Below are 23,477 nucleotides of genomic sequence, written 5' to 3' on the forward strand. Positions count from 1 at the left end.
AGTTACAGTAAGGGGGGGGGGGGGGGCATTGTAGGATAACTTCACTAAAAGTTACGTTATCCTTTAAATGAGAACTATGGGGTCAGGGATTTTCCCCATAGTTCTCCTAAGGGTAATGGGAGGACACAAACTAGCGTCCTCCCGTCACCCAAAGCTCAGTATAGCGAGACGCCATTGCCGGGACGGATCCCAACATTACTGTCGAGATCCACCCAGCTGCGTGAGTGACAGCTGGCTCTGCCTATCTAGAGGCAGAGCCAGCTGTACCTTCCCCCTCCCCCGTCCGTTCCGCCAGTCAGTGGTGGAGGATCGGACAGGGGAGGGGGGAATCCCTGCAGGGAACCATGAGTGACAGTCACAGCTCTCTGCACGGATAGATCGAGAAGTGAGCAAGCGACGGTATGTGTTCACTCACTTCCCGATCTATTGAGCCGACCTGTGACAGTTTCATTGTCACAGGTCGGCTAGAACTATGAGGCTGAGTGACTTTCACTCGCCTCATAGTTCTCCTTTAAAGAAAATCTATAGAGTTGTGCTCTACTGTAATGCAAATATTTACAACTTGAACGAAGATGTGTGTCCAGAGGCAAGGACTCCTGTCAGGATCGCCTCTGTGAATTTTTTTTTTCTTCTCCTCGCTGTTCTCTTTGTTTGATGGTTTAACACAGATACATTTATCATATGATGGCAGTATACGAATGAGTAACAAATAAATGTGCCCAGGAGTCAGGATTCTCTGCAAAGATCAATCCTGTGAACTGTGACTTAATATTCTCACCGATCCTGCAAGTACCTGGAAGTAAGTATTGTATCTCTTGTCCGCTCTCCACAATGCTTCTTCCAAGGGCTTGTTCATTTTTTTTTGAAAGTAAGAACTCTCAGCAAGAACACTTTCAAGGAACTGTAAGAACTGTTTCCAGATCACTTCCAGGAGTCATTCCTAAGTCAGCAGGCAACAACACAAATGTTTCCAAAAATGTATAGGTAGATAGTTTGTAGATAGGACGTTAGTTTATATATTTTCGTGAAGACTGTCCCGGTGGGAACAAAGGATTCATCAGCTGCACTCTCAGCAATGATCCATAGGAATGGCAAGTTTAAATAGGGCCATCTATTCAGAGAAGCTGCGTAATTTCCTGTGTGCCACGTTAGCACGTCTACGCACGCACCTTCGTTGGGCGCGATTGCGCAATAGCGCCCGTTTCCCGCAAATGCGGGAGACAGACGTACGCACATGCGCAGAAGCACCCGCACGGCCAGATATAGTCTTACAGGAACCCTCCACTAGAATGTATTCAGGGATAGACTACAAAAATATCAGGCGCTGGCCTCACGTTTACATAGGATAATGTAATTGCCTATATTGTTGTTCTTTTATTCTCATTTCAGAGGCTACATGGAGACTTGCACCAACTGTGATAGGGCTATAGGATTTAAGTGTTAGATAAGTATAGAATAAGATAATATTCACTTAGTCAGAAGTAGGGCTCTACTTCACATGCACCACTATTGACATAAGTCGATGTATGTAACTAAGTACTTTACTTGGAGATAAATAGCTATGTATTGCTAATGATAGTTTTTAACTTTTTTTATAAATGTATTTTCGTGTGGAATGCCATACGTATATGTTGTTAATTTGTTAATCCTTTCCTTTTTCTTCCCTTACCTATCCAAATTTTGGCAGGACTTCTGCTCTCAGGATCAGAGCTAATTTTTTTTGCGTTGATTCTGGGAGATAGTCTTCTAATTGTGCGGAGTGTGTTACACCTTGTGGAGTGGAAGGTAAGTATTTTTAGAGTGGTAGTTACTGTGAGGTGGGTAGGGGGGGGGCATTGTAGGATAACTTCACTAAGGCTGGGTTCACACTTGGGCGTTCGTAATATGCGCGTTTGACGCGGGTTTCGGGCCGCACGGTTTCACAGCAATTTGCAGTCAATGACAAACACGTGTTTACGAAATCTATCAGACTGTATCCTAATGGATACGCGCGGAAAAATGCCCCAAAAGAAGCTCCTGTACTAGTTCGGGCGTTGGGCGTATTTCAGCGCATTGTGAAGCGCTGAAATACGCCCAGGTGTGAACCAGCACTTAAAGGTAAGTTGTCCTTTAAAGAAAAAAAAAATTGTTTCTTTACTATTGGAATCATAAAATTCAGGCAATATAGAGGTCATCGGTCTTCCACTAGATATGGTATCTATACATTTTAATAATACAAACAAAATGTATGTAGCACCCTGCTGGAAAGAGTGCTATTGAATTTAGTATTTTCAGATTGTATGCAGTCTGATGCTGATTTGTAGTCCAGGTTAATTTGGTTTCTCCTAATCAATCTGTCATTTTCATCTTCCAACTGCTAGGTGTACTGCTGTACTAACCTGGTCACAGAGTAGAGTAACCAATAAAAGATTGCTATGAGTAGATATGCCTCTCCAGCCAATCACTGTTAGACAATGGCCAGTGGCTGGGGAAGGAGATAAATACTTAGGGTGGACCATGTGAGTGCTCTCTTCCTCCCCCGGGCTCTGTCTGTGGTGAGGCTGCTCAGGACTGTCTGAGATGGCTAGGCCTGAAGCCTGGGGACTAGCCGAGTGATGACCCTGGAGCCTGACAACAGCAGGCCCAGTGGTTACTACTGATGACAAGGACTAGTGACTTCTACCTCAAGTATTGCTGTGTCAGGTGCTCTACCTGCGGTACCTAGAAACAGTAACCACACTCTGCAATGTAATGGAGTCTACATCTGCCTGGATGATGCTAACCCTCTACCTCTCTCCATGAAGTTCAACAATTAAAGTTTTAAGCATCATATCTACAGTCTGAACATCACTTCAATCAATCACCATAAAGGGCGGTAAGCAGGGCCGTCTTTAATACTGATTGAATAAAGGAATAATGTCACCAGCACACCAGTTTTTGTTAGTATTTTACTTTTGGCATTTAGCCAAAAGTGCAATTTCCGCCCTATATCTTTTGGTGGCCGATATATCGGTGCATCCCTAATATTTACAGCAATGCAGAATGGCACAGGCTATAGAGGACTACACATCCCAGCAATACTTTATACAACTATAGCATTTCTGTATAAAGTACTGCTGAGATTTGTAGTCCTCTATAGAGGGTCCCATTCTGCATTGCAGAATGGCACCTGCTATAGAGCACTACAAATACCAGCTGTACATTACACAACATCAGGCTACAAATAATATTTTTTTTAATTAATTATTTACCCTTACCTTTTCTGGCTGGTCTTCTGCTGTTTCCTGGTGTGGGACTCAGGCTGCAGAAAAACCCAGTGTCTGTGTCCTGCTTGCTGGGTCCTCACAGCCGTCCGAGGCCCCATAGGTTCCCTATTATGTGCCTGCATCCTGCAGGGCCGTCTTCACATCTCCTCGGCTCCCTCCTCACAGGGCAGACGGGCCCCATAATATCTGGGTATCCGGGAAGCGGGCGTGCACCTAGCCCCCATCCCCTCCCCCAATTCAGCGCGTCGGAGTGTGGGATATTGAGATCAGTATCTGGTAGCCGGCGGGCCCCCCATCTCTGCGCCGGGAGTGTCGGATGAACGGATGATCCGACACTCTCAGCGCAGAGATGGGGGGCCTGCTGGCCGCTGGGTACCGATCCGGCGCTGGGACTGTGCTGGGCCCCCTAGAGGCCCTGGTGCGCCCACACCGGCGGTAGTTCCGCCACTGCTTATGTGGGCTGAAGGGGCAGCTGCTTTGGGCCCCACAACAATGATTGGGCCCTGGGCGACTGCCCCTTTTGCCCTGCGTTAAAGACGGCCCTGGCAGTAAGTGCTGGTGGGCAAAATCCAGTGAAACTATCACTAGACAAGAAGATTTGGGAGTTGCTGTAAAACCCATAGCAACCGACCCTAGCTCTCAAGGTTTGCTGGTGTGCTGTGGATCCATTATAGAGATTTCTTACAGAGGAAACACACGGGGACCCATTAGTTCTTGTACTGTAGATGACCCCTTAGGAGCCAACGGTGGTGTTATCCTGCACTGGGATATCGCTGACCGAGTAAGGGGGATGCTACATGTATAAAAAAGGTTTTGTGTTTATTTTTATTCAGGTAAATATAGTATAAATATATTTCATATTTACAACTTTTAGTCTGGAGATGGAGCTCCAAGTAAGTCTCAAACTTCATCTAATGCCTTTGAGAGCACCTCTTGTGCAAAACAGAAAGTTGAATGACTAAAAGGTGTTACACATTTGCCCCCTATCTTGCAGAGACACCACAGGGGTTTCTTATTAGAAATCCCAACATGATTGCAAGCATAGTGTCATGTACGATACCTGTAATAGAGTTTTCTAAAATATTTATTAATATAACAAATATACCAATAAATAAAAATAAAACGAGGAGAGGCATGAAGGCACTGTGGCTGAGCTAAGGAATCAACTCTTCCAGGAGTGGACTGCAAGTAATATTTTCTGTCATTTTACCTGCATTCTATGTTGGTCTATTTAAAATTATTGTTTACAAATTCTCCAATGATTCTTTAAAGGAGAACTATGAGGTGAGTGAAAATCACTCATCCTCATAGTTCGAGCCGACGTGTAACAATGCAACTGTCGCACAACGGCTCAATAGATCGGAAAGTGAGCGAACACATACCGTCGCTCGCTCACTTCTCGATCATCTCCCTGCAGAGAGCAGTGACAGTCAGTCACGGCTCCCTGCAGGGATTCCCCCTCTCGCCGCTCTGATCCTCCAGCACTGACTGGAGGAATGGACGGGGAGGGGGCGGGTACAGCTGGCACTGCCTCTAGATAGGCAGAGCCAGCTGTCATTCACGCAACTGGGTAGATCTCGACAACATTGTCGGGATCCATCCCGGTTTGCGGCGGTCGAGCTGTAGCTCACGATATACTGAGCTTTGGGTCACGGGAGGACACTAGTATATGTCCTCCTATGACCCTAAAGAGAACTATGGGGAAAAACACTTACCCCATAGTTCTCTTTTAAAGACTTATATAACATTACTGCTTTGTGAATTTACGAAAATAGCTTATTGTAACTTGAAAGTTAATTTTTTATAGAATACCCAGTTTATAAGGAAAAAAAGTATAGTTTTTACTCAATTGTTTCATTTTGTTTTGCTTGTTTACAAATGGCATGATTCTCCCGGGCCTTGACAAAAATTAGTGCTGTCCATTGAGATATGATTCTCATGGAACATGATTGTATAAGAGTGTCATGTTTAATCCTTAGAGGTTTATTTATAAAATAAAAATGGTATGCCAAAAACAATTTTTTTTTTATATTAAAAAATATTTTAAATTTAGAAAAATGTCAATATTAAAGTATGTGTTACCTAATGGCTGCATCCCCTCATATGTGATAAATGGTGATCAGTGACATTTGTAATAGATCACAGCAGTAAAATGTTTAAAACAAATATTTGTCATACTTTGCACAGAGTATACTGACACACAGTTTACAAAGCATGCTGTGCTTTCTAATAAGAAACTCCAGCACTACTTGCATGCTAGTTGGCATTTTTTTTATATAACTGACTAAGTAAAGCGGTCCCATTTGTGCTATTAAACAGGAAGGCAGTGTATGTCTACTTGAATCATAATGGCTGTCTATGTACTCTAATCTTTGCCATCTGCAAGATTAGATTGGGGAATCTAATGATTCCTCTCGTTAAGCCCATGGGGCTGAACAAGAGAAATCTAATAGTGTGTTGCTAGTCTTACTCTCACACATTATTTATTGTGTGTATGGTGTATGTAAATATATATATATATGGTAGAATAAGATTGTAATGTGTGTTTACTCATGGTTATTATTATCATTTAGGGATTTTGGGCAATGAGCTTTGGGCTTGTGTCAATGGGCAAATGCAGCTTGCTTCTAGCATCAGTTTGAGCTGCTTCTGAGATGATTCAAAAATCGTTGACCGGTGCATTTGACATGCAGTTGTTGTTTTTTTTTTTACTTTTCCTAACTCATGTGACCTGCTTCAAACTGCTATTGTATTGCTACAAAGGTGTAGAGAAGGAAGCAACATTTATGTGCACAAACGCCTGTGGACACAGGCCCTTACCATGTCAGTGTGCCACAGAAGCAAATGCTTTAGGGGCTTGGAATGACTAGAGCCCAATATCTTACACCAGCAATTTCAAACATTTTTGCTAGTTGTTGGAGCTTCACTACCTGAACACCTTTGTCCTTTGTGGTGGGCTACACTGTCACTGGAATGCCCACAAGAGCCATTTACATACCTGTTGTTCATGTTATTATTTCATGTACAATAAATGGTTTCCTACCCAGAAATGTAATTATTTCATGGAGTATTGGGTGTGTCCTCCCCGGAAATACCCAATTACACCTTACTAGCATTTTTCTATATGGCTTACTTACTGAATTTGGCATGAAACAGAAAAGTAGAAATATGTAATTTTGCTATGCAGACAAGGATCAGGTCAGCACGCAGACTACTTCATCTTCAGACTACTTGCACCTATGTTAAATCTGTTATGCTTTTTTGGTTATTTGTGTTTCCTAGGCTTCTTGTACAATTTTCTACATCTACAATTCCCCAACCTCTTTACTTGGTGAATCTTTGCAGTCTGTTTTCCACCCTGCTTTGTTTTGCTCTCACCTGTCACTTCTGTCTGGGTATTTGTCATATGTTTAGCTATCACTTGATGCATTTTTTCCCCCCTTTATATTCTGCCCTAGTGTTAACCAGCCTTCGTTTTGCAAATACGTAGTATCCATCTAGCCTCTGTCTCTTCCATTGTGTGTCCCTTCTCTGGCACCACCTGATCACTTCCATGGGTATAGAAAGGTCTGCAGGGGCAGTGACATCTGGGGGCAACATGGTATTATTGAATGCTGGTAGTTCATCTGTAGTAAGCAGATGAGCTGTTCTTGACCTGCATTTGGGTTTCACATCTGTTCTTGTCTTCTTGTGCATTAGTTTGTCTGTCTAGTGTTGCATTTTGCTGATATCCTGGTTTTAACGCTGGCTTTAATTATCTTCTCTGACTCTGGACCCTCAACAAACCATCAGTGATCCCATCTACTCTGCTCCTAGTACTACATTTGTCCAAGTCCCTTTAATTATGTGTAGGAGTCCCATGCTGGTCCTGACACAGGAGTTCAACCTTATCTAAAAGGTACAGATTCATTTAGAACATGCAGGGCAATTAGCATTCATTCTGTAAATTAACTTTCCTTCCGATATTAATTTATCTGTTATATCCATAGGGGTAATTTATGGGGTGCAGCATTGAGGTGCACGGTTTTTAATTAAAAGTACAATATACAACATCTGAAAGTAGGAATAGTGAATATGATCACACTTAGAAAGGACATTCTGGTGTAACCACATGGGGAGAATAATGAAAGGATCACCAGCAAGCATATAAGCATCAACTGCAATATAGCACTGCAGCTCTCCAATTTGTATCTTCAAAGTATCAGTAGACCAATTCATCTGGCAGTTGACATTGCCAACTGGATGGCTTGTTCATCATTGCAGGCTCAGCAGGAATATGAATCTGAAACTGTGACTTTCAGCCCTTCATCAATCTTCCTCCTTTATCTTCATCTCAGTCCACAATGGTTTCTAGTCATGCTGTTTTTCAGTGAATAGTTTTCTTCCCCTGTTTCTAAATTTGATGGGTTCTTTGTTGGGCCTTCAAGGTTGTTTTCAATGAATAGATTTCTTCTTGTGTATTTATGCTGGTCTCTCTGTCAGACCTTCAAGACTCTGGAACTCTATGATGCTTTCCTGTAATGTAGCCATGTCATGCTAGCAAATTTTTTTCCATGAATGTCTATAGCATTTTGAATTAATATACTTGTATATTCAAACATTTTAGTTTCTTTGTTTTGCCTTTAAGGTTGTTTGGAATTGATGCTTTTGTGCGCTGGAACTGCATAATGTTAAGTAGGAATTTTTTCAATCATAAAATCTTTATTGAAGTTTTAAAGGCATACAGATCAATTACATAATAGCAGAGGTTGACATTGCAAGGGTAATCAAAAACGGTAATAGGAAAACTCAGAACAGTAAGAACAAATCATTAACTTACTAAAAAATGTAAGCAAATGAAAACATGTTACATAGCGGTCAGTATAAAGGACCAACAAGAGAAAAAAAAAGAAAGGGTGGAAGACTTAGAGGGTTGCTCACAAAGCTGCCGAAGGGTCCAGCCGTAGCTTCAGCTGATCCTTCGGCTAGCTTCGGTTACAGGAGCCCTTCAGTTCAGTAGAACCGAAGGGCTGCTGTACGGGCTATTCACCATAGACCGTACAGCTCCCGAAGTTGGCCAAGCGGATATGCTTCAGCTCGACTGAGCCGAGGTGAAAGGCGAAGCGGGCGGCTAAAAGCCTGCTACTGACAGCTGGGCGGAGCCAGCCGTCATCTCACGGCTGGCTTCGGCCACTTGCAATGATAGATCAGCGTCCCCTGGTTACCGGGTAACCAGGGGACGCTGATCTGTCATTACAATGAGAACTCGGCAGAGCCGCCGTGATATCACGGTGGCTACGCCGAGTTCTCAGTGTGTAATGACAGTTCAGCGTCCCCTGGTTACCCAGTAACCAGGGGACACTGATCTGTCATTACAATAAGAACTCTGGGGAGCTGGCTCTTTCGCTCCCTCAGACTCAGATGTTGGCTCCATCTTGACAGCAGCAGCAGCTCCTCTCCACTTCCTCTGGGTCCTCAGGTCTGCTGTGTGGCTGCCTGTGAGTGTGGGCTCATGCCGATGAGAGCTGAGCGGAGCCGGCTTTGATATCACCGCCGGCTCCGCCAAGCTCTCATTGTAATGACAGCTGGTCCTGGCCAATAGAAAACAGTTGGGCGGAGCTAGCTGTCACTTTTCTACTTTTTTAACTGGTTTTCTATTCACGGAGGTACCGAGTAGAATAGCTGAGCCGAATGACACTGAAGTGAATAGCCGAACAGCGTTCGGCTCACTTCACTTCGGGTCGGTTATTCACACGGCTGCTTTTGGCAGCTTTGTGAATAACCCTCTAAGTATGAATAAGAAAAAACAAACGTTGAGAAAGCAGAAAAAAAGGGAGGAAGGAAAAAGAAGAGATTCAGGAAGGTAGGGATCCAGGACTACCTATAGGGAAAAAATCATATCCAATCAGTTCTGTGAGACGTAGATCAAAGGAATGAGAACATAAATATTGCAACCATGGCTCCCAAAGACATTCAAATAGAGGGACTTTATCTACTAAATGTGCTGTTATCCATTCATTTATGAAAATCCAATGCAACCTGCGCTGAGCAGGACTTTTTTTTTTTATACTGCATATGTAGCATAATCAACAAGTAGATTTCTCCTTCTCTTGTTAAATTTTAGGGCTGTTTGTTAGGTTTTCAAGATTACTAATATATAATGCATTTATGTGAAAGGTAAATACTGTCACATATTCTTTCTGGAGATATAAAATCAAGCAGATTTCTTCTGCTTTTTCCAGATTTACTAATAGTTATTACTCAAACTAATTTTTTTCTATGATGTTAATTCACAATGTTAACCTCTTTACCTTGTCCAGTTTATAGTTGATAGAGGGAAAGAAGCCTATGTCAATCACATTTCTGGAGCTGCTGGATATTGTCATGAGGGGTAGCTAGCTGGGGAGGAGCTGCTGTCAATCAACATGCTGGAGCCAACCTGCAGGCTGATTGTCATGTCGGGTGGCGAGGGTGTTGTGGGTTAGTTTTTTTTAGTTTTAATTTTTTGTGAAAAGGTGAACTAGCCCTTTAAAGTTTAACTCCACTTCTATTAAAAAATATTATATAACGTATTCAACTGCCACAACAGTCATTGTCTAATGCATTTTTCTTTTAATTAAAAATGACCAAAAATAATGACCAATGACATCCGCAAAGATCTAACGACATCATGGATAAAACAGCTCATGTGAGTAAAAAGATCCCTTAAAAACACACAGAGATCTCTGTTACATCTTTCCTACCACAGGTAAAGTGCTTGAGATACCCCTTGTGAATGATACAACTGCCAGAAAGATACATTTAAAGCACAGGAATTACCCTATACTATCTGAGTTCAACACAGCTGAAGTTCTCACACAAGTGATACAAACTATCCATCAAGGTTGTGTTGATTGGTATAATTACATTGTCTCACTGTGACCATAATCACATACAAAAGAAACTGCCTGGATTAAGTTCAAACATCAAGGTGTGATTAAACGTCTCAAGTGAAGTCTGCAGTTGTAATCGTTATGAATTACATCACTTATTATACCTACCATCAGTATTTTTCAACTAGTCCTGCTCCAATATAATCAATTCATGTTTTATTTTTGCTGCATTATACCCACAATATCAGAGTTGAATCCATTATATTTTTCATGGTGCAGATTCACGGAGTCCTATTGTGTTTTTGCATACAATGATTGAATTCATTTGAATCATCCACTGGCTACCACTTTTATGTTTGTCCTTTAAGTCTGCAGACGATTTATGTATTTTAAACCCAATTGGTGATAGATGGTGATTTCCTTGCATAATTTTTTGTAGAACCAATATTTTTGTATAATAAATATTTGGATATTTCACTTTTGCGTGTCCCGTTCTGTAGAGTGACCTCTTGGTTTGGCTAACCTTTCTAGCCAACCCTCCCAGTTCTTTGGAATGACCAATGACCTAGCTATCATTTTCTAAAACTGTCAAACAACTAAATTTAGATTTCTTGTAATCATGGCAACCATGATAATAATGGGCGTGTTCTGTACCCTGTTTGTGTAAAAAAAACACCCCTAGAAAGAAAATTACCTTGGTGGACTGATAGAGACTTTTACTGCATTTTAATGTCATTTACATAGGCTCTTAGCTGCAAAACAATGTATCTTAGCCTATCAAAGACAATACTGCTGGAGAACTAGAGATTTTATACAGTATATGTTTTATGACATATCAGAATGGTAAATACTTATCTGTGTCCTCCATGGTTTGAGAGGTTTGCAGCAGTCAATATACTGTATATAATCACTTGTTATTGGTGACTCCCTGTCGCGCTTCACTGAAAAGACCATGTTCATTTGTAGGTTGATCACTTTTGAAGCCACTACCTCTCATGTTCCTTTTACTGCTTTTATTTTTGAGGATTAAATAATTGCTCTGATCACCAATCTGAGATATTTGTTTACAAGGCATCTTCTTGGTGATCATGTGATAAATATTTCCTTTCCAAGGCTCCTCCTTTTACCATGGAGCCAAGGAACGGCACATGGACATGCACAGAATCTACATCTTCACTATCAGAGCCATGGTCTTTTATGTCACATTTTATTATAAGTATTGCATCTTAATTTCAGAAATAAACACTTTAATACAGGATTCTTCTCTGACACTGTGTTGACAGATTGATTTATACTAAGATAGCCAAGCTGTAGCTGTTCATATACTTATATTCATATTTCAGACTGAAAACAATACAATTTAAAATGTTTATGCCTAAACATAATAAATAAAATAAATAAATGAACTATACACAAAATAGTGTACATTCCCTTTAAATGTTGCCACAGGCAACACAAGAATCTCTGTCCCTTCTTCTCTTGCTACCCCTTTTTGTTCACCTCTCTACTATGTCTCTTCATGCAATGTGTTTGCACAACAAATACACTTGCACAATAAATACAACACATCAATGCAATATTGGTATTCTTCCAATTTCTTAATGATAGATTTGACACATTCTCTTCTGTTCCATAAGCAATAGCTGTATTCTAATAAATTATCCTAGGAGGACATTTGAAAGTGCAGAATTTATATTGCTGAAATATTTCAGTAATCTGAACAGACTTTATCTTACAACTAGGGAAATCATTTCAAGGCAGCAGTCTCTTAATAACAATCCAATTTAGTTTGTCATTATACTTGACTCTTTTGAGTATAAAGAAACAGATAAAACAGACTCCCACAACCATATACTGAAAGTGTGCAGATGACATTCAATGAAAACTGAAAAACAGGTTGTTGGGTTATTCATATAATGCACACGTTTCTATTAGAAAACAAAGAGAGGTTGTAAAAGGTCAGTATTTTTTTTTCCGCGTAGACATCAATAGAATGTCATGTTTTCCAAATTTCCAGATGGCTGTACAGGTGCCATAATTAGAAACACTTGAACACTGTGACAATTATTTTACATGTGGTTCTGTGACATCACTTTTCTCCACTTCTCCAAATTTATTTTCACAGGTGTCATATGGCAAATATACAAAGCTAGCAAGAATCTTACTACAGATTTATAGTGCAGCTAAAAAAAATCCTTCCCTGATCAGCAGTTTCAAACATTGTGAAAATATTGGCCCAACACAAGGGCAAGATGAAAGCCAAACAGGCCCAGATCATACTAACTTGCTGCGTTGATGTGCTCTTGCTGAAAATAGAACACATTTAAATGTGGCGCAGTGTGCTGCAATGCACTACAATGCTTCATGGTATGCTGCAGTATGTGTTAGGGAAAACTAAATCAAGCATTTTGGCTTCTGCTGTGGAAAAAAATGCACCAATGCAATGCATGTCAACATACTTCACCTCAAAAAATTCATTCTAAATGCAACACACGTGGCGTGAAACTTACCCTACTGGTTATAAGGAAACAACATTTACATTTCTTTAAGTTTTACAAAATCATAGCTGTCTGTAGTTTGAGAAAGGAATGGTAATTTTAGATAACATAAAGTTGCATATTTATAAAGCTGTGAATGTGACATTCACTAAACATTAATGGGTGATTAATTATTCCCTGTAATTTAAAACACATATACCAGGAAGATTCACCTGCAGTGAATATTAAGCGAATGTTATATTAATTGCTTTATAAATATGCCCTCAACATGCTTTCCTATGTATTGGGTGCCAAACACTTGGCTGTGTTTTCTAATGTATCTGCAGTCTTTTCTGGGTCCTTCTGTCCCTCCTATTTTGCCTTGTTCCTGTTGTCCGCCAATTGCTAGTTCTTTGGCTGCTTTCTCTCCTACAAGCTAATCAGACTGTTTCTGCATTCAAGACTTCCTTCTTGCTCCTCAGCATGACAATACATGCCCTAGTTAATCTGACTCTTGGTTTCTGCCTGTTCTTAGTCCCCCTCGACACTGCAACCTTCTGTTATCTCTGTGAAGCTGCTTTCTTCTAAACTTTCATTTGTTTGACTCCATTGATCTGACTGCTCACTTTTCCTGACTTTGCTAGTACTCTGCCAGCTCTGCCACTGCTGTGTTCCTGACTATGTCTTTGCTTCATATATTTTGATTTTGATGTTCAACTCTGGCTACTTCCATAGTTGACCATAGTCCACTTTTTATAAGTGTGTTTTTCTTTCTGTTCGCATGGTCTCAGCTGGATATTATCTCACATTTTCTGACTATTTCATGTTTCCTGTTTCACTCTCTTGGAGGAATGGTCTCTTTGATAAAACCAGTGTAACCGTGTTTAAAGAGGGAAGGGGGGTAGTGTGAGATAAACCCCCTACCTTGCAGCCATTACATCCAATGCTTTAGCACTTGGGTAACAGGGGATCTTGAGCCTCCTCTAAGAGGGAATTTAAAAGCTAGTATCCTGATGTCCTTAATGTTATACTGCCTCTACCTAAAGAAGACTTGCAAATACACAGGGGCGGACCTACTGATGGTGCAGCCAGTGCGGCTGCACTGGGGCCCGAGCCTGGGGGGGCCCAGTATTCTCCAAACACAGTCCCAGCAAAATGGTGGGGCTTGCCAGCCGCCGGATACCATTGGATCAGTATCCGGCGGCTGGCGGGCCCCCCGTCTCTGCGCCGGGAGTGTTGAGTCATCTGATCATCTGACACTCCCGGAGCAGAGATGGGGGGGCCACAGGATATTATTGGATCGTATCCGGCGGCTGGCGGGCCCCCCGTCTCTGCACCGGGAGTGTCCAGTCATCTGATCATCCAACACTCACTCCCATTGGGAAACCTTTGGTGGGTGAGCATGTCTGCAATCATTTCAAAATCTGCAGACAGTAGGCTATCTGACAATAACCCCACAGACAGGAAGAACCTATATAAAGTATAACAATAAGCCAAAAAGTGATATTAAGGAGATCTATATTCTTTTTGCTGCTTTTGTTCCTGAAAACTCACCAATGGGTGGAAGCATGAAAGTGTGAGCTGGATAGGTTGGCAGGGGGGTAACCAAGTGTTGCAAGAAACTAAGGAGTAGAAATTGGTAATCATTACACTGCACATTCTGTGTAACTCATCAGGGGTGATGAAATCATTGTGTTACATCTGAATACTAAGATGATGATGAAGATGACGATGCTCTAAATTTAAGGTGGGTCCTAAAAGTGTATTACCGTGTGATATCTTTAGCACGTAGTAGCACACTGGTGACGTCCTACAGACTCAAAAAGGAAGATACTTGCTGCACTCCTAACCGGGATTGCCATATGGATCTCCAGACAGGTGCTCGAAGTGACTGCGGATTGCGCCGCCACATGTAGATATTTTAAGAACGTCACCAGCACACCAAATTAATTACTGCATCAAATGTTCATTTATTGTCGTCTACTGTCTCTTGGTTGCTGGCTCTTGGTAGCAACCAAGAGACAGCCGAAGACAATAAATGAACATTTGATGCAGTAATTAATTTGGTGTGCTAGTGACATCCTACATTTTATAATAAATAGGGATAAGGAGACAGATGGCTGTTCCATGGACTCCAATGGTCAGTTTCAGGGGCGGACTTACCACCGGTGCAGCCATCTGTCTCCTTATAGGGATAAGGAGACAGATGGCTGTTCCCTGGACTCCAATGGTCAGGTCAGTTTCAGGGGAGGACCTACCGCCGGTGCATCCGGTGCGGCCGCACCAGGGCCCAAGCCTGGGGCGGTCCAGCACAATCCTGGTGCAGAGCTTACTGGATACCATCGGATCTGTATTTTTGGGGACCGGAGGGCCCCCGTCTCTGCGCCAGGAGTGTCGGATCATCCGTTTATCCAACACTCCCGGTGCAGAGATAGGGGGCCCGCTGGCCACCGGATATCGCTCTAATCATCCGGCACAGAAATGGGAGGCCCACCGGCCACCGGATGCTGATCCTGGCACAGAGATGATCGGGCCCACCAGCCACCATATACTGAGTGAGGAGGGAGCCGAAGAAGAAGCCTGCAGGCACTTCATGTGGCCTCGACTGTGAGGACCTAGCAAGCAGCAAACAGGTGCACTGTCTCCCACAGACACTGGGTTGTTTTTCTGCAGGCTGGGTCCCCAACCAGGAAACAGTTGAAGACAGAAGATCAGCCAGAAGAGGTAAGGGTATATAATTAATTTAAATGATTTATATATGTAGCCTAACTGATGGACATGTATAAAGTACTGCTGGTATTTGTAGTGCTCTATAGCAGATGCCAAAAGGAGGCATTTTTTGTTAGATTCGGTTGCTGTGAGGGCCTGTGCTTCCTGGAGACATGTTATGCTCAAAAAACAAATCTTGCACCAGGGCCCTTTGTTCCTTAGGTCCATCACTGCAGATATAAGAGGGACTCCTGCATAGGATATTCCTTATCCTGAAGGAAAATAAGTTCATACTTGAAAGTAGTTTTCTATGCTTTCCATGAAACTTTTAGGAAAGATAGTACTATACGACAAAGGAGGTGGAATTCCCAAAACTCACACAAGGCTCCTAAAGTACAACACCTTAGCTAGCAGTGGCTGGGTGGATCACACTATCCAGTAACTTCAAAATCAGTGCCACAGAAAAGACATTTCTTGCTAATGAAGTTAAGAGTAGGCATATTTTGGTGTCTGCTTTTAAGCCAGCTATGTCCTGTGTGTTTTTTCTCGTTCCACAGGCTGAACAAGACCCCCCCCCGCCCAAGGGCTATTGTGTTCTGGTAGGTGTATAATTTTCAGAATATCTGTACAGGTGGCTGCAGTCACTGTTTGGCCGAGAATTTTAGGACCAGCTCTTTCAACAAAAGTCAATTGAAAATTCAACTTTTGTCAAATTTTAGCAATCAGTAGGAAAGCAGGATGAACATAAGCCAATGCATGGCTTATGTTCTTTAGCTTTAGGAATGGCTTTTACGTATTAAAAGTTAAAAATGGAAAATAAGTTCTTTTAATTTGACCTTAGTCTGCTAAAACCAATAAAGAACTGTTTACATTTTGTGCACTGCTATTTATATGCTATTGTTTTTAAGCTATTTGTGCAACATAAAAGCTTTAATCATCGTATTACATAGTATTTGAGGTTGAATAAAGACATTAGTCCATCAAGTCCAACCTATTAGGATCTCATTCTAGGAGTACCCGTACCCCTGTATATTAATTATTAGATCTATTAAGTATTAAGTATTAAGTATTAGTTTATTAACAGGGGAATGAATGAGAATGAGCAGTCCATTAACATTTTCAGATACATGATCCCAGGGTTGCCAGATTGCCTAGCCTAAACTTTGTAGTTCTCTGATTACATTGCAAGACCCCTATACATTTATACCCATATATTGAACTGCTCTCAACATACTGATTTTCAACCCGCTCTGGCAGTGATAATGCAGTTGGTTCTGCCAATAAAGTTTATTTGAATATGAATTTTACAATAGAGAAAGTTAGAGAGAAAGAGACTAAAGCACCAAATGACAGATTACTATTGACCCTGAGGATGTGTCTTATGAAATCCAAAAGAAATGAACCTTAAAAAATTCGATATTTTACAGAGCCTTTAATACATCTATGCGTATAAACCTTTAATAAGTGTAACTGTTCCAGGCAATTGGATGCCAGTGATTAACTGCGGCTCAGAATAAAATTGAGATGAACTAAAAAAAGTTTAGTATTATAAATTGTGCAACCTGTGGTGACTTGTAATAATAAAACCAGCATGAACATGTAATTGCTAATTTTCTTGCAGCTTGCCAAGCACATTATATTATTTTTCATTGTCTAGGCCTGACTATCTTCACAAATTATCTTACAGTTCTATTTTCTGTGGCCCCTTATTATGTTTAATTGATATCATCTATCCATTACAAGTAATTGGTGTATATTTATTAAGAACATACTGGTCGAAGAGATTATGTTATTTGCAGAATAGGTAAATGTTGTTCAGAGTTACTGCTCTTGCATTCTGCTCTTATACAATATGTTTTTTAACTTATTTCAATATATTTAGTGCATTAGTTTTTCTTTAGTAAGAAGTAGGTACATATTACAATATTTATAACAACTAATCAAAATTTGTGTTGTACTGGTCTTGTTTCTGTAATTGATTTCTTCTTGCTTTGGGTTGCTGCAACTTGCATTTAGCAATTTTTTCTTTGTTCTGATTTTTATTGTGTTAGTTATTGATGAAAGCAGAACCTTCAGAGTGTAAGTGATATGCTTTATGGGTTAACATACATGTTTTTAGTTTTACATGTTGGGTAAAATGTTTAAAGGCGAACTATGAGGTTAAGGCTTTTCCCCATAGTTCTCCTTAGGGTAACGGGAGGACACAAACTAGCATCCTCCCATCACCCTAAGCTCAGTATACCGGGAGCTGCAGCTCGCGGTATACTGAGACACAACAGTATCTCGCGGTATACTGAGATGCCGCAGCTGAAGCGGATCCCGACAATTATGTCTGGATCCGCCCAGCTGCGTGATTGACAGCTGGCTCTGCCTATATAGAGGCAGAGCCAGCTGTACCCGCCCCATCCCCCGTCGGTTCCGCCAGTCAGCGCTGGCGGATCGGAGCGGGGAGGGGGAAATCTAGCCCCTCTCCTGTCATGACAGAGAGCCGTGACAGGATCGAGAGGTGAGCGAACGCCGGTATGTGTTCCCTCACCTCCCGATCTAATGAGTGGACCTGTGACAGTCTCATTGTCACAGGTCGGCTAGATCTATGAGGTGAGTGAAAAGCACTCACCTCATAGTTCTCCTTTAATGAACAAAAACCTAATGCTTTATTCTTAAAATATTGAGTTCTGTTAAGATTTATTTTTGAATGTCGCAATGGGAGACTTTGTTGTTAAATTCTTTACACATATTATATGGAAAAATGCACCTTTTGAGACCTGTGGCAACCAGTTTAGGCTTGTGTTGATGGAATCAGTTTGGGGCACTTCTAAGATCAATCAGACTTTTTTGACAGTTGCATCTGACCTGCAGTTGACCTTCCTCTGAACTTCCTTGTTACCTGCTTCTAGCCCATGGACTTGTAAGGGAGGCAAAGCCCATCTGACGCAAACAAAAAGCTCATTGACACAAACCCTTATTTTGTGTCAATAACATATAATAACATATTTTTTCTCTGTTCCACAGGCATGCATGGTTTATAGGCTTGACATGTTTGGTACCTATATAACTGGTGCATTGGCAGGCAAATCAGTCACAAAACTAATTTATATGGTGCTGACGACTGAGCAAACAAACCAATTTTGGTTAGTGTGGGGATAGTGTGGGGATCTCCCAAAGTCCAACAGCGTGGATGCTACTGCATTTAACCACTGTTAGATTGGGGTTGGAAGTTGGAGGAAAGCACAGAAGTGCTTTTGCATCCTTTTTTAAGGAGACCTTGCACTAGGTGTAAGGAAGGTTCAGTGCATACCATAAGGCCTATTAAAACAGATGTGTGCCATGGACAGATTGCTGAATAGTCTTCAGCTTTTTCCCGACTTCCTGTGACCTGATTCCTGATCCTGCTTACTTGTGTATGGCCCAGCTTGCCTTCTGACTTATTGGTTCTCAGCTTGCCTATTGTGACCGGGGCCTGCTTACTGGATTCTGCCCTGTACCTTTCTACCGACTTTGGCATCTAAGCCTGACTCCGCTCCTTATTGTTGATTTGGTACTTTGCTGCTTGGCTTTTATCAAGCTTGGTATGTGACCCTGATTCTGATCCTGGCTCCCGATTTGGTACACACCTGTGACTTTAAGGAGCATTGTAGGAGTCTCCAAACCAGGGGCAAACTAATATGTAAATCTCAACTTTGTCCCGGGAAAGTCAAAAGCTTGCCAACCTCCTGCAACTCTTCATGATTATGGGCTTCAGTAATGTCCAACAGGGAGATGCAGGAGGTAGAAGGAAGAGGGCTATCCTTGCATATTACAGTGAGCGTGGGTTGGGGGCTCCTGGAGCACTCCAGAATATAGTAAATAGTATGCGTAGGTACATGAGGGTGCCTACAATGCATTACAAGTACCAGTATAAGAAAGGAAAGAGTAACATTAAAATTAAATTGGTTACAAGAGGTAACAAGAAGGATTTTCTGACCACATGTCCAACATATTATTATTAAACTCAACGCATAAAAACAGTTTGTGCATTACCAAAGTAAATCTTTTCTGACAGAAACATGGAGGCTGCAATTACTTTCTGTTATGAAACTGCTAATTGCCTGGCTACCATGCTGACCCTGTAGTTTTAATACGTGTACCAAGTATGCAGATATTATTATTTATATAGTGCTGACAATTTACACAGCACTTTACATAGTTGCCCATTCACATCAGTCCCTACCCTCAAGGAGCTTACAATCTAAGGTCCCTATCTCACATACATACATACAGGGCCAATTTAGAAAGGAGCCAATTAACCTTTCAGCATGTCTTTGGAGTGTGGGAGGAAACCGGAGTCCCCGGAGGAAACCCACGCAAGCTCAAGGAGAACATGCAAACACCTTGCAGATAGTGACCTGGCTAGGATTTGAACCAGGGACCCCCAGTGCTGCAAGGCGAAAGTGCTATCCACTATGCCAAAATGGTTTTAGGCTTTCCTAGTTCACAAGCGTGTTCCAGGTCAGAGACTCAATTGGGTTGATTTACAAAAGGCAGATAGGCTGTTCAATTTGCAAGGGGATTTCCCCTTAGCTTAGTGAATGAGGTGACGCTCTGCTGACTTCCATCATCTGATCATAAACAAGCAAAAATACATTTTTTTATCATTTCTTTGCATGTAATTGGGTGTACTTTGCAAAGTAAAAATTCCCTTGCAAAGTAAACAGTCTATTTGCCTTTAGTAAATCAACCCCTATATGTATTGAATCCAGAGTCGGCTATTGCTCAGAAATAAATCACCAATAGTAGGCTCCATACTCACGTTGCTTGAACATGGTGTAGAATGTCTAAAATATTAGCAAGGTTACTAATACATTACCATTTGTAGCTGCTCCTCTTAGTCTGTTAGTTGCTCTCATCCCTTATGATTGGGGAAAGAATGCACTAAATTGTTTGCAAAGTTTTATGCTTGGTTTGTATTACCTTTTAAAGGACATTGCAGTTTATCATTAGTACTCTTTTTTGCTGATGGCCATATGAGATGCCCAGGGCAAGTCTTGTTTTATTGCTTATCCTGTCTCAACTGTTTTAGGATTTTTTAGACTACTGAGCAAAATTTTTAAACAACAGCACAGTAAAGTACTTGTCCTTAGAATATTGAAACCATTTCAGAAATATTTTGGTTGTATTAAGTATAGTCAGTCATATAGCCTTCAGAAATATAACTCAAAGAGAAAACAGTGAAATGTTGCTAAGAAAAGGTTGTCATGTAATTAGTTAGGGATCATTCACCATGTTCTTATGAGTTTACATAAATTGCTTGACTAGAAATAGCACTGGAATTTGCAGATTCTAACTGTATCATAAAACTGTTCCGCAGAGAGGAAACAATGAATGATGTCTTTGTTTCCAGGATGCAGCACCAAAGCCTTTGAAGGTAGAAATGGAAAAATTAAAGGTGAGTTCTTAACAAATATTACAGAGAATTTGAGATCATAGTTAAGCCTGATGAAAAATATATTCATCAACATAATAGAAAGTGCCATTTATAAAGAAAGAACAATAGGAATGATAAATGAAAATGAGTTCCATTAAACATCAAAATATGGTATTGATAATGTATGTGCTGGAACGTTTTACCATTTAGAATCATAAAGGTTGATAATATTTTTCAAATGTTTGGGGGTTTAGAACATGTTCTGGCTTTACGTGCTGGCTTTAGAGTTACATAGTTCCTGAGGTTGAATAAAAAGTTCAACCTATGTGAGTGTGTGTGTATGAGTTACTAAGAGTACATGTACCTCTGTATATTGTGCTCTCTGAGGAAAGCATCTAAAAGGTTCTTGAATGAGTCAATACTCTTACCTGATACCACTATCTGATGAAAGGAGTGGTATGGATACTGTTATCACCATTAAACAATTTGTACATTACACTCATGTCCCATCTTAATCTCTTCTTCTTCAGAGTGTACAAGTTTGATGTTTGCAATCTTCCCTCATAACTTTGTCACCCTTCTCTGGACTCCTTCATACTGTAACTGCCAATAATGTGGACATTTGAACAATCGTTGTAATATTCACCTTTATTCCAGAGATTTCACCTGCAGTACTTTTCTTCTGACATTAGATGTCCGCAGTCTGATGGCCAGCATAATTCAACTCACTTTCTCTGAGCTCAGCTTGTCCTGGACCCGCTTCATCCTGTGACTAGACAGTGAAAGGTGAAGAAGCACATTGACTAGACTAGACTATACTAGACTAGACAGTAAAGAGGTGAAGAGATTAGTTCTACTCTCTGCTTTCTCTTCCTATAAGCATGATTCTTGACAGCAAATTAACTGATCAGCTCCTAGTTCTGCTTCTTCATCCCTTACTCCAGACCTGCTGTACAATAACTGCAAGAAGCTGATTACAGGCCAAATTCAAGTCCTTACATTGCTTCCACCTAAAAAATAATGCAATATATTTGGAAAACACTGCACATAGGCTTAAAAGTTGGCACTTCTGGTTTGTAACACTGGAGTCCTCAGTTTAAATTATATCTGCATGGAGTTTGCATCCTTTCCTTGTGATTGTTTGGGTTCCCTCCCACACTTCAAAGTCATGCTGGTTGGTTAGATGGCTCCTGTCTATATGTGTAAATTGTTGTCACTATATAAATGCCTATGACAAATAACTTGATGTATTCATTAGATTATTCAATAGATGCAATAGATTAGAGTTGCATTTTTTTGTGTATTTTATATATGCCTGGAGTTAAGCTTTAAAGATCTGTAAACAATTTTATATCCCCAATAAAACTCTATTGGTTGGTAAACATGTAAAGGGGGCCCGGAGCTCCACCTGCCTGCTGAAAACTGTAGATATGAAATACTCATATGTAATAGTTCATATCAACCTGAATTTAAATGTAGCACAGTGGCTTGGTGGTTATCATCTCTGCTTTACTGGAATTGCTGGTTCGAATCCAGTCAGGGCACTAGCTGCACAGAGTTTCCATAATCTCCCTGTACTTGTGTGGGTTTCTTCCTACATTCCAAAGACATGCTGGAAGGTTAATTGGCCCTGTATGCATGCACACTAGGCACCTTAGATTGTAAGCTCTTTGAAGGCAGGGACTGATGTGAATGTGAATTTACATACCGTAAAGTGATGTGTAAATTGTTGAGGTTATATAATACCTCTAATAAATATAAAAACACAATTCTTCCCTGAATAAGCAATCCAATGTAACTTTTAGCCAAAGTTACAAGGGACACAGAAATGAATCCGAAAAAGTGTTCTTTATCCCATTAAAGCATATTCAGATAAGGTAATTAAACTACCAATATAAGCCAGCAGTAAAATGATCCTACTGTGTGTAGTCTAGTTATATTTGCCAAGCTAACCTGTGTAGAATTACAAAAGCAGATGGTCAGTAATTGTGTAGCATTTAAAATATGACCCTTTTTGTTTACCAAGCCAATTTTGGGATATCAGGTATTAATGGCCTGTACATGACCCAAACGGCAAATTATATACGCAGTTATCTTTGCATCCAAACAAACTAGCTGACTAGCTATGTCATTAAGGGGTATTTATGTAGGGAAATAAGGGGCATTCAACCAAAATTCTCATAAAAAAGAAGATTGGCAACATTTACCATATTCATAAAGCACATAAAACACAATTCCATGTAAATTCACCCAATAATTTGTGGGCAAATTTTTTTTTTTTTGACATTCAACAAAAAAAAAAATCTGCTTGCCTGTTTATAAAAGTGAATATTACCTTCTCTAAACATTCATCTGATCTTGACTGAACACATCTAAGAATTACCTTTGTTGGATTGAGATGTCAAATCATTGCATTTTATAATGAAAACGCGATGATTAGCTATGAAGAGTGCTCAAACTGTACTTTTAACACAGGCGTAGGACTTTAAAGGCTTAATTTGCTTTTTGGGATTTTTTACATGTTTTCAGTAAAAGTAAAATAAAAAACAATAATAAAAGCAGTGTGCCCCTTCTTCCGAAAATAATCAGCTTGGTACACCAAACATGCCAACTGGTATCCCCATGGTAAAGAAGCAAAAAGTTTGCAGCCCCGTGCCATGTTAATACCAGCATACATGCACTTCAGCATTGTGCAGTGCTTTTAGAGGGATTCCCCAAACAAGAGAGGTATTCCTCTCAACACTCTGTGCAGGCTGCTCCTCCACCAGAAGGTGCTGGCAAGAGAGGGTTA

This window comes from Nanorana parkeri, unplaced genomic scaffold (genome assembly GCF_000935625.1).
Source record: "Nanorana parkeri isolate BGI_ZX_2015 unplaced genomic scaffold, ASM93562v1 scaffold1228, whole genome shotgun sequence".
NCBI lineage: Eukaryota > Metazoa > Chordata > Amphibia > Anura > Dicroglossidae > Nanorana > Nanorana parkeri.